Genomic DNA, 16592 nt, shown 5'->3' on the forward strand with positions numbered 1-16592 from the left:
AAGAGCTACCACTGCCTTGTCACGTGAGGGCCTATTTCCCATGATGCTTTCCATTATATTTTTTATGACTAGGCTTCAAGATTGTGACGTCATGGTCCCTCCTAGTTTTTCTTCCTCCATGCCTATATTGCTTCGCATGTACGGGGCATGCGTCTGATCCTTCGGTTTTATTCCCGACTTTCGGTGATGAGCAAATCGCAGTTCTTTCTTGCTTCGTTTAGATGAGTGGCGTTGTAGTCCCTCAATAAAGAAGACATGATGTCCTTTTGCAACAATTAATTTAAGATGTATTCTGTCACATCCGCCATTTCCTTGTGCAGAATGCACATACTCGAACAGAATGCACAACTGACTGCTTGCACAGCTGCCAGGACCGTGCCCATAGGCACGGGACAGGCACGGGCTGGGTCGGGCTCGGGCCTCAAGCCGAGCTTAACGTGTCGTGCAATGCCGGGCTTTATACGAATATAACTTCGCGGGCCTGGGCAGAACTCCGGTTCCGAGCCCCTGCCCGGGTCACTGAATGAGGTCGGGCGATCGTCGCAGGCCAGTACTGCGCATGCTCCGTAACCATGGCAACCGGTCTACACAGGCCATCGTGACTGCAGTGTTTCCGCGCGAACGAGGTGTTTACAGTGCAACGGCATCTGAAATTTCTCGCCCAGAATGTTGTACAACTTCATGCTACCAAGTGCTGCGCGCGGGGCTCCAGTAGGCTTTCGAAAGACCTTGCGCGGTGGTGGTGGTGGTGAAAAACTTTAATCAAAGAGAGCTTGAGGGTTAAAAAAAAAATAACCCTGCTGCATGGTCGGTATCCTTAGTCCGGGACACCGCATGACGAGGCCCCGTCTAGCGCCCGCTTGACCAGAGCCCTTTGGGACTCCAGTGTGGAGCAGTTGAGGAGGGCAATCTCCCATGCCTCTCGGGTGGGGGTGGGGGAGGGGGGAAGGTGAGGATTCTGAGTACATGCCCACACCATGTGAAAGATATCGCAGATCTCTCCACAGTGCGGGCAGCGCCCATCTGTGTTCGGATCGAAGTGTTTTGCTATTGCAGGACAGAGAAGGGTTCCTGTCTGCAGGCGCCGCAGAGTTCGCTCCTCCGCCTTACTCAACCCCTTGGCATGTGCCGGGTAGAGACGGTGGCTGTCGCAATAATAAATTAGGATTTCGCGGAACCGCAGAAGCGGTTTATGAGCTTCTGAGCCATGAGAGCTAGGATGAGGAGCCCGGTGTGTGAGCGCTCGGGCGGCCGCATCAGCGGCCTCATTGCCTCGTAGACCCTGGTGTGGCAGGAGCCCAGATCACTTTTGTGCGAGTTGGATCGGCAGGCCTCACCTCACATGCGTACCTTGCGCGGCGGCCAGTTGAAGGGCCAGGATAATTTGTCACGGAAAACATTTTTCAAGCCGCATGGCATTAAAGCCTCATTGATTATCGACTCCCTCATGCGTTAATCACGCGGTATACGTCTCTCGAACAGCTGCCGTTAACCAGGCTTCGAGCTTCTCTCGCGTGCGCGGTCTCGCCTGAAACAGCTCTGTCGCTGGTAATCAGACGATAAAGCGTGCACTCCGAGCCAGAAAGGGCGAAATGCTATTGCATGCTAAGCACGAATACGCCTGTGTGGGAGTGAAAAAGGAGAGTAAGCTGCCCTCTAGCGCACACCCTTTTTATAAAAGAGAGTGCGCTTGAGGAATTCTTTTTTTACTCCTTTCTGTTTAAAGTATGGGGTTAGCTGTTCGGGGCCTGAATGCGCTGCCACAACCACTAGAGCTTATAAGAGCAACCATTGGTATTGAGCCAATGATGCTGGCGTCGCATGTACGGGGCATGTCAGAGGACTTAGGTATCACACGCAGACATGGGCGTCCGGAGGGGGGGGGGGGCAAGGGGGGGCGGTTGCACCCCCCTGGAAAATCACTCACTCGAACCGTGAGTGATGGCCGCACGCCAGGGGCGGTGGTGCGCTCAGTCAAAAGGGTAAAAGCAGCCCCGCATGGTCACATCTGCGAAATGCCGCGTCCGGGCGCAAGGGCGTCCGCAGAATTTTTTTCAGGGGGGGGGGCCCCATTGGTTGTTGGCGCCGGAGGGGGGGGGGGGGGGTATATTCGTAGCAAAAAGGCACTATTTGCGGAGTAAATTTATTTATTTATATATAAATAAAAAATAAGTAAAATACGCACATGAAAGAAAAATTACAAACAGCAAATTAAAGCGCGGCTAGGAGAGATACATTAAAGTTTATCAACGAAAAAACAATTAAAATTAATAAAAAATACAAAAAGATACTATCACTTCGTGGAGAAGAGTGCTCAGTCTTGCTGCATACGGGTTCTCGACTCACCCGGATTGATGACCAGCACACAGCACAATATGTTCACAAACACGCAACTACAGTCACTCAGTCAGTCTTCCTTGAACAGCAACTGTAGGCGCTTCGGATTTTTCTGGGCGAATTGTGTAATTACACGGGTGATAAATTCATTTTTGTGCTTCACTACACGCTCTCGGTGCATACTCATCATACACATTGAATGGAAAAACGGTTGAACGCGTACGTTGAAAACAAAAGACAACTATATATACAACAAAAACTTCTTTACAAGATAAATGCACGCTCGCCGCTTCATACACCTCGCTCCATCTTGCTCGCGCATCCGCACAGTCGAGCAACCGCACACACACTGCTCGCCGCTCGTCGTTTTCTCGTCCGCTGTCTTGGTTGTTCTGACCTTCGTTGACAACCGGCCACTAAAAACACCGAAGCACAAACACAGAGGCGCGCACACGTGCAAGGGCTTACTTGCCGCAATATCCCCGAATGCGCACTTTGGGGGGTGAAAGGAACGCCGCGCGACTTCCGACGGGAAGGAACACTCGCCACTCCGGTCGGAAAATTTGTTGTTGTGTTTTTATGGGGTTCAGAGCCCCAAAACGCATCAGGCTATGAGGGACGGAGTAGTACAGAGTTCCGGATAATGTCAACCACCTGGGTCTGGGTCTCTTTACCGTGCACTGACACGCACAGTACATGGGCGCTGTTGTGATTTGAGACCCAGCCAGAGGTTACAGGCGAGCCAGGCAGGCGCCATCGGTCTGCGTTGACCAAAGGCGCTGGTTTTCGGAGAAGACGCAAGAAACGCTGGTGTGGGGGCGCCTCTGGAGACTGCGTCACCGTGAACAAAAGCAGCTAATCCCCTTTGCCGAAGATTCTGAAAGCGGCGCTTCTACCGAACTGCGCTCTCCCGTGGATCGGAGGAGACAGCGAGCGGCGGCTGCGGCGCCAACCCACCGCCCGCTTGACCCTGAGCAGCCCGACAAAGCGGGGGTGGATACGGCTGATTTGTCCTTCCCTCCTGAAGAATTCATCGGTGGCCGGCGTACGAACGTATCCTGATTATAGCGAGCGACGAAGGCGAAAACAAGATGCTCTGTGCACTGTCTGCCTCCGTGCCGCTATCTCTCTAGAGATCAAAGAAACAGACACCGATCGTAAGAAGGCTCAAACACATGCTCGCCGGTGCCGCTGTATGTCTGCAACAGGTCGCCTTTTAGTAGAGCTAACGATGGCGTGGTTTGAAAACGGCGGAACGACGCCCGCCCGGACGCGGCATTTCGCAGATGTGACCCAAAGCGTGGAAGCGGGGCTGCTTTTACCCTTTTGGCTGAGCGCACCACCGCCCCTGGCGTTCGGCCATCACTCACGGTTCGAGTGAGTGATTTTCCAGGGGGGTGCAGCCGCCCCCCCTTGCCCCCCCCTCCGGACGCCCATGTCCGGGCGTGCGTCGTTCCGCCGTTTTCAAACCACGCCATCGTTAGCTCTACTGAAGGGCGACCTGTTCCAGACATACAGCGGCACCGGCGAGCATGTGTTTCGAGCCGCCTTGAGATGGGTGTCTGTTTCTTTGATCTCTAGAGAGATAGCGACACGGAGGCAGACAGTGCACGGGGCATCTTGTTTTCGCCTATCGTTACGCCGGTCACCGATGAATTCTTAAGGAGGGAAGGACAAATCAGCCGTGTCCACCCCCGCTTTGTCCGGCTGCTCAGGGGCAAGCGGGCGATGAGTTGGCGCCGCCGCCGCTCGCTGTCTCCTCCGATCCACGGGTAGTGCAGTTCGGTAGAAGCGCCGCTTTCAGAATCTCCGGCAAAGGGGATTAGCTGCTTTTGTTCACGGCGACGCAGTCTCCCAAGGCGCCCCCACACCAGCGTTCTTTGCGGCTTCTGCGAAAACCAGCGCCTTTGGTCAACGCAGCCCGATGGCGCCTGCCTGGCTCGCCTGTCACCTCTGGCTGGGCCTCAAATCACAACAGCGCCCATGTACTGTGCGTGTCAGTGCATGGTAAAGAGACCCAGGTGGTCGACATTACCCGGAACTCTGTACTACTCCATCCCTCATAGCCTGAGTCGTTTTGGGGCTCTGAACCCCATAAAAACACAAAAACAAATTTTCCGACCGGAGTGGCGAGTGTCCCTTCCCCTCGGAAGTGGCGCGGCATTCCTTTCACCCCCAAAGTGCGCATTCGGGGATACTGCGGCAAGTAAGCCCTCGCACGTGTGCGCGCCTCTGTGTTTGTGCTTGGGTGTTTTTAGTGGCCGGTTGTCAGCGAAGCTGAGAACAACCAAGACAGCGGACGAGAAAATGACGAGCGGCGAGCAGTGTGTGTGGGGTTGCTCGACTGTGCGGATGCGCAAGCAAGATGGAGCGAGGTGTATGAAGCTGCGAGCGTGCATTTATCTTGTAAATAAGTTTTCGTTGTATATATAGTCATCTTTTGTTTTCAACGTACGCGTTCAACAGTTTTTCCAATCAATGTGTATGATGAGTGTGCACCGAGAGCGTGTAATGAAGCACAGAAGTGAATTTATCACACGTGTAATTACGCAATTCGCCCAGAAAAATCCGAGGCGCCTACAGTTGCTGTTCAAGGAAGACTGACTGAGTGACTGTAGTTGCGTGTTTGCGAACATATTGTGCTGTGTGCTGGTCATCAATCCGGGTGAGTCGAGAACCTGTATGCAGGAAGACTAAGCACTCTTCTCCACGAAGTGATATAGCAGGTATTCACTGAGGCCGCGCTACCAGACGGCGCCAGCGTCGTCGCGGCAGGCGCGCCATGTTTGCGGTCGTTTCAGGCCAGCTCGCGCAGTGTCACGGTGCGCCGTGAGGTACCCGGCCTGAACTGTTAGTGATCCGTAACATATTTGTACGTTGTTGAATACGTCAGCGACCACTTATCTTTGTGGAGCGCGTATTGTGCATGAAGTTTGCAGCAGAATTCTTCTGCGTCGTGATATAACCGAGTTGCCTCAACTCGGCAGCAAAACTGGCTGGCTGCGCTGCACGCAAGAACGTACACGACTTGCAGCTTTTAATATCAGTTGATAACTGTCAGCTAGCCATGCAGGGCACATCGTGGATAAACAGCACGATTAATTACCTAAATTCCAGAACTGCCACCGCAGAAATTGATAATTCAAGCGCCTAGCTGTAGTACGCGAACTGCTGACGCTTCTCAGACGTACGGTCTTTCAGCAGAAAGGCAAAGCGTCATAGCTGCCTTATTTACCCGTTAGAACGGCCAAACAAATACTGCCATGCGCTCGCAGCACGAACGGCAGACACAGCCAGAATGTTTTGCAGTTTTGATTGTAGCTACGTAGCGCTGCTTCGTATGCACAAGACCGTTTTCGCAGCAACGCAGTGTGCAGCCATTCCGCTAGATTCAGTTGTAACACGTCACTTTCAGCAGGTAGAGATGACAAGTTAAGCTACAGCTAAGTGAACAGACCCTTCGAATTACTCACCTCTTCAAAAACGGCATTTCGGCCGTCGGCACCGCGGACGTCGGCACCCACAGCACGGCTCTTGGACTCACCCGCTTGTCAAGTAATTGCAACCTCTCATAGGTTTATATCCTTTAATTCCTTGGCCTGCCAGCAAACTTAAGCCGTGCACAAGGTGGGCCTCGATACCGGTGAATTCAACGCGCGGCAGCAGTCTTGTCTACATCGCACACCATACCGGTGCCTCCGCATTCCTACGGGGGGTCGACCTTTTCACGAAGTAGAACCTTCTGAGCGTGCCCGCTCTTTTCTGCTTAGCACAGTTCACGGAATATTCACTCAGTCACGCGGCGGCACGGGTCGGACAGAAATTACGTGCGGCGAGACGCGAAATACACTCACATTTCAGCCATCACCAGCTATTCAAATGCTGCGGCTGGCTGCGGCGGCCGCGCGCGCGACCACCAACATGGCGAATGCCGCGCTGGCCGCTAGCGCCCCTTGCGGATGACGTCATGTGAATACCTCCTATAGCATCTTTTTGCATTTTTTATTAATTTTAGTTGTTTCTTCGTTGATAAACTCCAATGTACCTCTCCTAGCCGCGCTTTAATTTGCTGTTTGTAATTTTTCTTTCATGTGTGCATTTTGTTTAATTTTTATTTATATATAAATAAATAAATTTACTCCGCAAATAGCGCCTTTTTGCTACGAACATACCCCCCCCCCCCCCCCCCCCCCGGGCGCGTGTTTCCGTTTGCTAGCCGCTACAGACAAACGCAATGTTGCCCACACCAACGCGCGCGCGGAGGACCTGTTGCCATGACAACTATGAACACGCCAATGTTGCCTACGCCAACGCGCGCGCGGAGCAGCTGTTGCTACGACAACTCAGGCAAGAAAATGCGACGCTGGTAATTGCAAATGGCGGCGCCCTGCCGCCTTCCGGTTTTCGTGCCTTTAGGATAAAAAGTTGTCCAGCTTTTCGACAACGCAGGTAAATTTATTTAACGCCGGTGAGGCGGTGATTATCAGGAGCGACGATGTGTGCCGTTTGGGCAAGCTTAGGGCGTATCGATGCCCACCAGTTCGGAAGCAACGATGTCTGCCGCTTGCGGTGACCATCACAGTGCCGTTTGGACAAGCTTAATTCAAGGTGAGTAATTTATTCGCTTTCATGCTTTTCGATGGCAGCTTGTCGTGCTTTTCGATAACGCAGGTAATCTATTTTATGCCGGTGAGTAATTTTACACGCCATTTGAGAAGCAACGATGTCTGCCGCTTGGGATAAGTTTAATGCAGGAAAATAAAACCATATTCATTTTATATTTCTCTCTTGAAGTGTAACAGTTTACTCTCACATCTATTTTTCCACTTGCTCAACATTGTACAGCAGTTGTTATAGTTGAGGAACTCGGACTTGAATAAGTAGCATTTTTCACCACGGTGACTGCATGAAATACATGACTAACTTTACGAACTTTACGCATGATTTTACAAATGTGTGAAATTATGACTTTGTGAGCCGCATATAGAGGTATGTTTTTTTTTAGTGCTTCTTTTGTTGTGCATCTTGTCACCTCTGTCACAAAATCGTCCTTCATACTGTGAACAAATGTATGGCCGAAATGAACTAAACATCTTGTTTTAAAAGGGGAGATTTGGTATAAAAAAAAATTGTGTAATTAGTTTGCGGTGCCCCACATTTAATCTCCTTCAAGGTAACGCCCATTTGATCCAATGCTCTGCTGTGAAATTTGTTTTTCACTTTTTTGAACCAGTCCAGAAATTCTTGCGAGAAGTGGGGTCTTTCAGTGGCTGCACCTTTTTTTCTCTCTACCTCTTTCACGACCACAGAATACTTTACCCTGTGGACTTTCTTCTTTCAGGGAACAGAAAGAAGTTGTGAAGAACAAGGTGATGTGAATGGTAGAGGTAAATATTCTAGGTAATGCTGTTTTTGGTTCACTCACAGGCAGCTTTGTGTGCTGGTGTGTTGTCGGGGTGAAGCCACTATTGTCCACTTCCCACAACTTGGGCTATTTTCATCTTGTTCAGTCATGCAAATGTTTTAGAATCTTCTGGTATTTTCGAGTTTTTTTTTTTGATATGCTGAAGTTTGTCCGGCAAACGCTAATTATGGCTGAGGAATTTGAATTTAAAAATTTCCCCGCCCCATGAGTCACACCATAGCCTCCTTTATACTCTATGGTCACACTCATGATATCCGAACTGAGAAGGTCGGGTTACCGCTGTTTTGAAGTGAATGGCAGTGTTGCATAGCCTTTGCAATCCACACCCAAAAATTTGGTGCTTACGCACGCAGTTTACTTTCAAAATCAGCTGGTGATGACAACACCTGTAGTTCGACTTTTGGTGTTTTTCATCTTATTAAAGCTCAGTTTTTGGCGAGAGCAGTTCCTTTGTCATTAAAATATCATAGTCTGTCGAAAAGCAGGTCAACTTTAATTTATCCTCAGTGTCCTTTTAATTTTTGTCTGATTTATGGGGTTTAACGTCCCAAAGCGACTTAAGCTGTGAGGGATGCTGTAATAGAGGGTTCCAGATAATATTGACTACCTGGGGTTCCTTTAAGTGCACTGACATCACACAGAACATTGGTCTGCAGCATTTCACCACCATCGAAATGCGACTGCCACTGCCAAGATCCAACTGGCGTCTTTCAGGTCAGAAGCCGAGCACCATAACCAATGAGCCATAGCGGCGGCTTCCCTTTTAAGATCAGTTGGTTGTCCAGTGATAACTGAAGCTTAAGTTGTGTGTAGTTGCGTGCAGCTTTCTTTAAAATTACTTTAAAAAGTGCACTTTCTCTTTAAATAATTTACTGTTAACATGAAGTTCACGATTGCTATGCATTGAGAGAGCAATAAAACCTGCTCATAACTGCACGTTGTACAAAGATTACTTTTAGATATCCAGTCTAAAGCTGTGTAAGTGAGGTTGTGTAATGATTAATAATAAGCTTGTCCATCTAAAAACAGATCTTTCATATGTGCAATTTCATATTCCAGACAGCTGTGGTGTACAAAGTTGCTGAATGGCAAACACTGAAATATACACCTCATTAGTGTTGCACCCAGCTGCAGTGTATGTTGACTCGGGATAGATTGCTCGATATGTAGGTGCATGAAACTATATCTCAAGGGAATTTAGTGAGGAAATCACTGCCAGTCCTCAACAATTCAAACGGTCATACACATAGTGTAACACTGGACAAACTTGCAAAGGCTCTTAGTCCCATTTTGAGCTCTGCTAATTTTGCTAGCAATTCTACATACACGAACTTATATGCATTTAAAAAAAAAGAAGAGGCCAGGCGCGGTGTCAATGAGGTCATTAATTGCTTCATTCTTACTGAAGTGGCCGCTTGTGCTGCCAGCCAGCTAATTTCTCCCACTGTTACGAATTGCAAACATGCTCCTGACAGAAGATGGCACATTTTGTAGGTGCCAATCCGAGTTGTGTCATATATTGCACAGTTAGTGTACCTTATTACATAGATAAGCTTCATGCAGTTACTATCATCTGAACTGCATGAAAAGGTTGATGAATTATGAACACGGTCCTAACATGGTTAAACAAGGATAAAGGGAGGTCGCAGTGAATGTCATACTGTCACTCACTTTTGGAAATGACACCTAGTTTTTGTTGCATGTTGTTTTCTCTGTAGTGAAGCACACAATATTAGAATACATGGATCACCACATGGTATTTAGCTACAACTGCTAAATAATTTGAAATTCAATTTATTTTCTTGTGCTGTTTTTGAACAGTTTAGACAGCCAGACAATCACTATGACATCAAAGGTCAATATAGGTGACTGCTTCTTCATTTGTAGTCACTATCGCTCTTGAGACAGGCTGGTTTTAGCATTGCACTTAATGGAAACAAAGAAGGAGCAATTATATTGCAGTTTTTTTTTATGCCGCATGTGGAGTACGCAGACCTTTGATGTCACAACCATCCCAGCCGCTGGAACCGAAAGAGCACCAAGATGAAATTCGATTGTAAATTATTTAGCAGTCCTGGCATACACGGGGTGATCCATATATACTAATATCTTAAGGCATCGTTTCAAACAAGAAAACATGCAAGAAAATATTTAGTGGCTATATATTCCTTTTAAAAAAAACTGCGTGAAAAAGCAAGGACGAAGGAAGGAGGAGAAATGAGAACTACACACACACACACACACACCATTTGAAGGGCAAGGAAGAGAGGAAGCAAGTGTGTTCTGTGCATTACCTGCATTACGTTTCCCACAACGTCAAGAAAGTTGCAGGCAGGTAACGAGTAAGCCTGTTTTTGATGCCATTTATGCAAGGAGGTCCAATTTTTGTGAACTTTGGCAATACATGAATGTTCTGTCTTGTCAAGCTTACAGTGGTGTTTCTACGTCGTTTTTGAACCATAACTGCTTCATGGTGCTTTTCCAAATACACATACTGACTATAAATATGAGAAAAAAGTGGAGATGGTACAAAGACAACAGCGGCATTCTTGAAAGAACAAAAATGAACAAAGATACTGTACCATTTTCACTGTGGTCTCAGGCCCACCTATTGACTTTTCGAGCTACAACAGCATCTTTGGAGTGAAGATTCATCTAGGACCACTGTTTATTTCCACAAATGAGACCACTGCCACTGGGAACAGTGAATTGCAAAAGTCACAAAGGAATGATTTCAAAGCATATTAGGAAAAATAAATCTGTTACAAGAAAAAACGCACTGACATCAGTGGCAAATACGTTGAAAATGTTTGCATGAATACACTCTTTTGGTACAACCCTTGTCCTTCGTTCCATCAGCTAAAGGCCAAAAATTTGAGACCTCTTCTCGTAAGCTTGCTGAGGTGTACCCAAGGTTGACCAAAAGATTAATAGCTGAAAGAGTTAAAAAAAAGAGACATCAGCAAACACAATATGCCTCATGGCCATCAACGAGGACCTGTATTCCAACTTGCGGCTCATTCAAAAACATCCCATTCAGTAATACATGCTGGGGGGGCTAGTTGGTGCATGGTTTTGAAAACAGACGTGCAAAACAGACAATGCAGGAGGAAGACAGACGAAACAAGTGCAACTGTTTATTCACCTAGGGAGCGAGTGAATATATAGGCAAACAGGCAAAACCAGAGAGGACCCACACATGCGCACAAGTAGAAACAAAAAGATAACAAAAGGCTCAAGGAAAAAAATGTGTCTCAGCACATATCTAAAAAGACACCTTCTCTTTTGTAAATTGTAAGACAGGGCGTGCTTACATGGGCTGTGGTGTCTTTGCCCCTGCGTAGAATTTTTGTTTCCTTCAGCTTCGCCTGAAATTTTTTCTCTTTTTCCCCGCAGGCTTTACAATTACGTGGTAAGAGAATACCCGAGCCTTTCTTTAACGCGCGATTATGGTCAGCAAGGCAATCATTAATTAATATATCAGCCCGTTTGGCCAATGTAAGATTTCCCACACGTTGGCGGGATCTGATAAACTATGCCCACTGCACATTTTACAAGCGGCATCACATGCTTTTTCTGGCATTCTGCTTTTTTCAGTTTGTTGGGATCCATTTTGCCACACAAAGAGAACAACTTCTTGCGGGTGGAAAAAACTACAGGAACATTAAACTTTCTCTCAACATGTTTCAGATTGTGTGCCATCTTATGAATATAAGCAATTATCACAAGTTTCTGTTTGGTAACATCGTTTTTTGCACTGTTATTGCACTTACTTTTTCACCTTTTTCAGTAATGCTTCGGCAACTGAGCTTATCAGCAAAGTAGGATAGCCAGCTTGCTGAAGCCTGCTCTTGCCTTTTATTCACTCGCTTAAGTGGATAAACAGTTGCAAAGTTGCGCGTGTTTCGCCTGTCTTTCTCCTGTGTTGTCTGTTTTGCGCATCATCTTTTTTCAAAATTCCATTCGGTGACAACTGATTGGCCCAAATGGCGGAAGTGAATGCACATCTGCTTCTGGCATTTTGGCCAATCAGGTATCGCTGAAAGGGATGTTTTCAAAGGGGACATACATTGGAATGCAGGCCGAGATTCGCCTACCATGTGGGAGTATGCCCATTTGGCAATGCACTGTAGTAAGTGCAAGAAGCATGGCTGCTGCCCTGTCCTTGAAAACACAGTGTTCTTTGCAAAGGCAAGAGGTAAAACTGAAAGGAAGGTAACTGAGACTTTCATGTCGCCAAGAATGCCGACAAAAGTATATGAGCACGCCGTCTATCTTCTGCATGATTATCATCATCAGCCTGACTGTGTGTAATGCAAGGCAAAGGCATCTCCCATGTCTCTCCAATTAAGTGTCCCTCGTCAGCTGCGGCTTCTTTATCCCCGTAAACTTCTTAATCTCATTTGCCCACCTAACTTTCCGCCGCCTCCTGCTATGCTTGCCTTCTCTTGGGACCCACTCCGTTACCATTAAGGACCAGCGGTTATGTCGCCTTCACATTACATGCCCTGCCCAAGCCCATTCCTTCCTCTTCATTTCGACTAAGATGTCATTAACTCACATTTGTTCCCTCACCCACTCCGCCCACTTCCATTACACCTATCATTTTCCTTTCCATAGCTCGCTGCGTTGTCCTTAACTTAAGCTGAACCCTCTTTGTGAGCCTCCACGTTTCTGCCCCATAGGTGAGTAACGGCAAGATACAGCTGTTGTATACTTTTCTCTTGAGGGATATTGGTAAACTGCCATTCATTATCTGAGAGAACCTGCCATATGCCTCCACCCCATTCTTATTCTTCTAGTTATTTCCCTGCCATAATACAGATCAGTGGTCACTACAGCCCTAAGTAGACATATTGCCCTACCAATTCTAGCATCTGCTACCAACTGCGAACTGCTGTTCCCTTGCGAGACAGTTCAACATTACTTTGGTTTTCTGCGTGTTATATTTTAGGTAAGTCATTGATGATGATGTGCAATTCATCTCTTGAGTGACTTAGCAAGGCAATATCATCAGTGAATCGCAGATCATTAAGTCATTCTCCATTGACTCTTATCCCCAACTGTTCCCAATCCAGTCCTCTGAATGCCTCCTTTAAAGAGGCGATGCCAGCCTGAGCACTTCGAATGCCACCTCGACGTCAGCTACCTAGATGCCCCTGACTGGACCCATGCAACGCTTCATCAGCACCAAACCATGAGCACGAACGCCGAACGCTAGTTGCTGACTGGGTGTTCCCGGGTCGTGTGTATTGGTAGTCTTTGTGTTTTGTATTAGTTTTGTGTGCTAGTGTTTGTGTCATGTAGGGTGTATTAAATGTGCGTCTGTGGGGGTACACCTTTCGCCTAGTCCATTCTTTCGGCCCGAGTGTTCTCGGGGGATCCGTGACATTGTAGCGATGTTGAAGCAAATCCTGGCCCGACTGAAAAACAAATGCTATTGGAATTGCTAGAAGGCCAGAGCAAGATTAATTTGACAATGTAGGGCTTGCAGGCATCTGAAAACATAATTGAGAACAAACTTTCCAATTTAACTGAGCATTCGTAATTGATGGTATTGAGAAACTGCTGTAGAGCCTAAATGTCTTAGCCACGAAGGTAAAAGACATAGAATCGGCAATATTGGAACTTCGGGAGCGGCTCAGTACAGTTAGGAACCTCTGTTTAGGAAACAGAGGCAGCAGAAATAACCTGGTCATTTACAGTGTAAAAGAGCTAAGCGAGGAGACTAGTGACGACCTGGAAAAGGAAGTAATTGATGGTGTTTTTATGGAAAGGCTAGGGTTAACAGTGAGTGGTGTCAAAAGATGCCTCAGGATGAGTTAAAAGGAAACAAACAAGACACAACCACTCATTTTGAAACTCTTCGACTTGCGTGAAAAAATGTCAATATTACGATCATGCCATTAACTCAAACGCAGCCAAATCCTGTTCTGGTGAGGGAGTGCGTTGTTGGTTCTGGTCACCGGTTACGCAATTCTCCACCGGGTTAAAACAAAAAAACATGTTGATCGAATTTCACAACCAGGCCTGGTTGTGCAATTCGATCGACATGGTTTTTTGTTTTAACCTGGTGGAGAATTGCGTAACACCGAAATTCGAACCCGGTCATCTTGCACGTGAGGCAGATGCTCTACTGCTATGCTATCACTGCCTTCATTAATGTGCCTTCATTCACTGTATCTTTAAAATGCACGGTATAGTAAATATATGTTTTTGATACGGATACTCTGATTCTTTCATTTTTGGCAAGCGATACCTAATATCGATACATAAAATAGTATAGAAGATATATGTATCTTCAATACTGCCCATGCCTGTTGCTAGATGAAATGATGGTGATGCTATGCCATAAAACTATGGGTGAGCAAACGTTTAAAAAATTGTTATAGCGAATCATCATGTTATTCAATACTCTGAATGCCTTCAATAGTACACATTCAAAATTATGTGAAATGGTTCGAATATGCTCTTTTGTTCTCAAATAGTTTCTGTATAATGGGCATGAAGCTTGAATCAGGCACACCACAGTTTTCATAGTTTTCTTTGATGACCGTTTTAAAAACAGCATTCACTACAACACCACACAGCATTTTGCTGGTACTGGTCTGCATGAGATAGAGGTTTCAGTTTCGTGACGGCATCCATTTGTGTGGTGGGGTTCACAATGCTCACTCATGGCCACCAAGACTGGGCGACGCAACAGTGTTCTGGCAGGTTTACCAAATGGCCCTGATCTCTGAGGCCATACTTATAGGTATTTCTTGCCTCTCATGTGTTTATCGACGCAGGGCGTTGGTGTATTTGCTGTTGCAATCAATAGTAAGTAGTTTTATTAAACATGGTAAATGGAAGGAAAAAGATTTTTGCTCGCCTTGGCATCTGCCATTGCTGCTGGAAGCATCTGAGCTGGGGCAGCTGAAATAAAGGATAGCAGGCGTGTGTAGAAAGGAATTGAAAGAGGTGAGGGGAAAGTAGAAAGGACAGGGGAGAGGTACACTGGCAACTAATCTATTTACATATTAACATAATAACATATATACAAGTCGCACGCGCATGAAGGTCTTGCAGAGCATAGTGCAATCAATAGCAAATGTAATTTTTTCTATACATTGGACATGATAGTCAGAGTTTATATTCTTAGTGCTGCATAGCGCCTAGCTGAGGTCACCACTGCTGTTTTTTGACAGCTGTAGCTAAAAATTGATAAATTATAGCATAGCAGCGTGCTACAATGCCACCACTTTCGCTTCACTGTTTTACATCATACTTGTTTCATACAAATATTCGCTCAAGTGGTGAAACAGTGAATATTTGTAAAGCTATCCTATTCATATTCTAGCCACTTTCCAGCTTTACTTCCGTATTTGATTCGGTTTTGAAAAATTGCTAACGCACACCCTTGCATAGAAAGCAGCTAGCAGTATTTTTTGTTTGGCAGTCTTTCAGCAACTCACTTATTGAATTGTTCCTGATGCTCCTATTATGAGATGAAAAGAGCTTTTGTTGAGTGCACCGAAATTGTCACTAGTGGCAGTCTGCGGAGGTCAAGGGACTGTGCCTGTCATTACACATTTTTAATTTCTAGGATATTACAGTTACAAGTGAAAGTTCGGCAAGTTGGTGCATTTTTGTTTTTGAGTATACTCAGCTGACTTACCGCAGAAGACAAAAGAATAAGCAGTCAATGGTACACATGCTGAACTTGCTACGAGTTTGTTCTTTGCCTCTGTTCGGTTTATTGCGGTTTAACGCCCCAAAGCAACTCAGGCTATGAGGGACGCCGTTCTTTGCCCCTGTATCAGCCTCTATTCAGTCTTCCTAAACTGAATGATATTTGAAAATTCTGCACTGCAGAGTACTGTCTGCACCTCTTCCAGCGTATGTAATAGGTGTACAAGAGCCCAATTTGCAAACTTGTTTGGGAAATCCAGCATTAGGGGCGTGCGAACAGCGGTATTTTGAAATTGAATCTAATACAAGCAGGCCAGCTTTGCGAATAAAACATGAATAATGTAGTTAAAAACCAAATCGAACAGGAATCAAACAGTGAAAGGACCGAATGAAATATGAATTGAATATATGTGCGATTATTTGCAGCTTTGAAGTTGCTTGTGCAGACTTATACGAATATTAGTGCAAAACAAATGTTTAAGTGAAACAAGGAATCACCAATGGCTACGCTATAAGTCATGAAATTGCAGCTGTAGCAATCGAAAGACGCAGCACCGATGTCCTCCAGGGGACATGCAACACGAAGTCTATGTTACCACTATGATCTTTAGGAAATTTGCATAGGGCAATTACCTTTTGCTACCGATGATGACAGCATACAAACTAATGCAATATCTCGGTTGATGAGAGGAACGACAGTTTAGGCCATGACCTCAGAGACTGGGCAAAACGGCAGTGTTTGCTAAACCAGGTTCAACTCTGCAGCATCGCACCATCTTGAAGGCGATATATGAGCATTATGAATGCCGTCTCACGAATTAACTGCGTCGTGGTGCTGGACCCTCCTTTCTGCACAGAGGGATAGCTACAACATGTTGTGCAATGCCAGAGCAGGTTCTGCTTGACGTGCTCTATTCGAACTTGCTTATGATTAGCAAACTTGAGAACAGATTCAGTTCATTCCAAATAATTTTAAACATACGCTGTTTCATTCATTCACCAAATAAAATACCAGGATATTTGATTCGGTATTTAAAAATTTTCAGTATTCACAGAAGAGACCTACATGATGTTATAATCCTTTTTTTGTTGTTGTTGTACTATGCAATCTCCCCTTCATATTTTGTGTATATACAGGGCATCCTGTTTAATTCAA

General features: G+C 46.1%; 1 protein-coding gene and 1 long non-coding RNA gene across 4 annotated transcripts in view; both read left to right on the forward strand.

The window, feature by feature from the left end:
- The window catches only part of LOC149358301 (uncharacterized), a 310815-nt gene that overhangs the window by 26554 nt on the left and 267669 nt on the right, over positions 1-16592 (forward strand). The gene's annotated exons all lie outside the window — the stretch shown is intronic.
- On the forward strand, positions 6541-13988 carry LOC149358302 (uncharacterized). The gene is made up of 2 exons (XR_016288650.1): positions 6541-6945; positions 7679-13988. It is a non-coding gene; the product is annotated as an uncharacterized LOC149358302 (long non-coding RNA).

Source organism: Amblyomma mixtum, chromosome 2, assembly GCF_055824585.1.
Source record: "Amblyomma mixtum isolate Tamu chromosome 2, ASM5582458v1, whole genome shotgun sequence".
In the NCBI taxonomy this organism is placed as follows: domain Eukaryota; kingdom Metazoa; phylum Arthropoda; class Arachnida; order Ixodida; family Ixodidae; genus Amblyomma; species Amblyomma mixtum.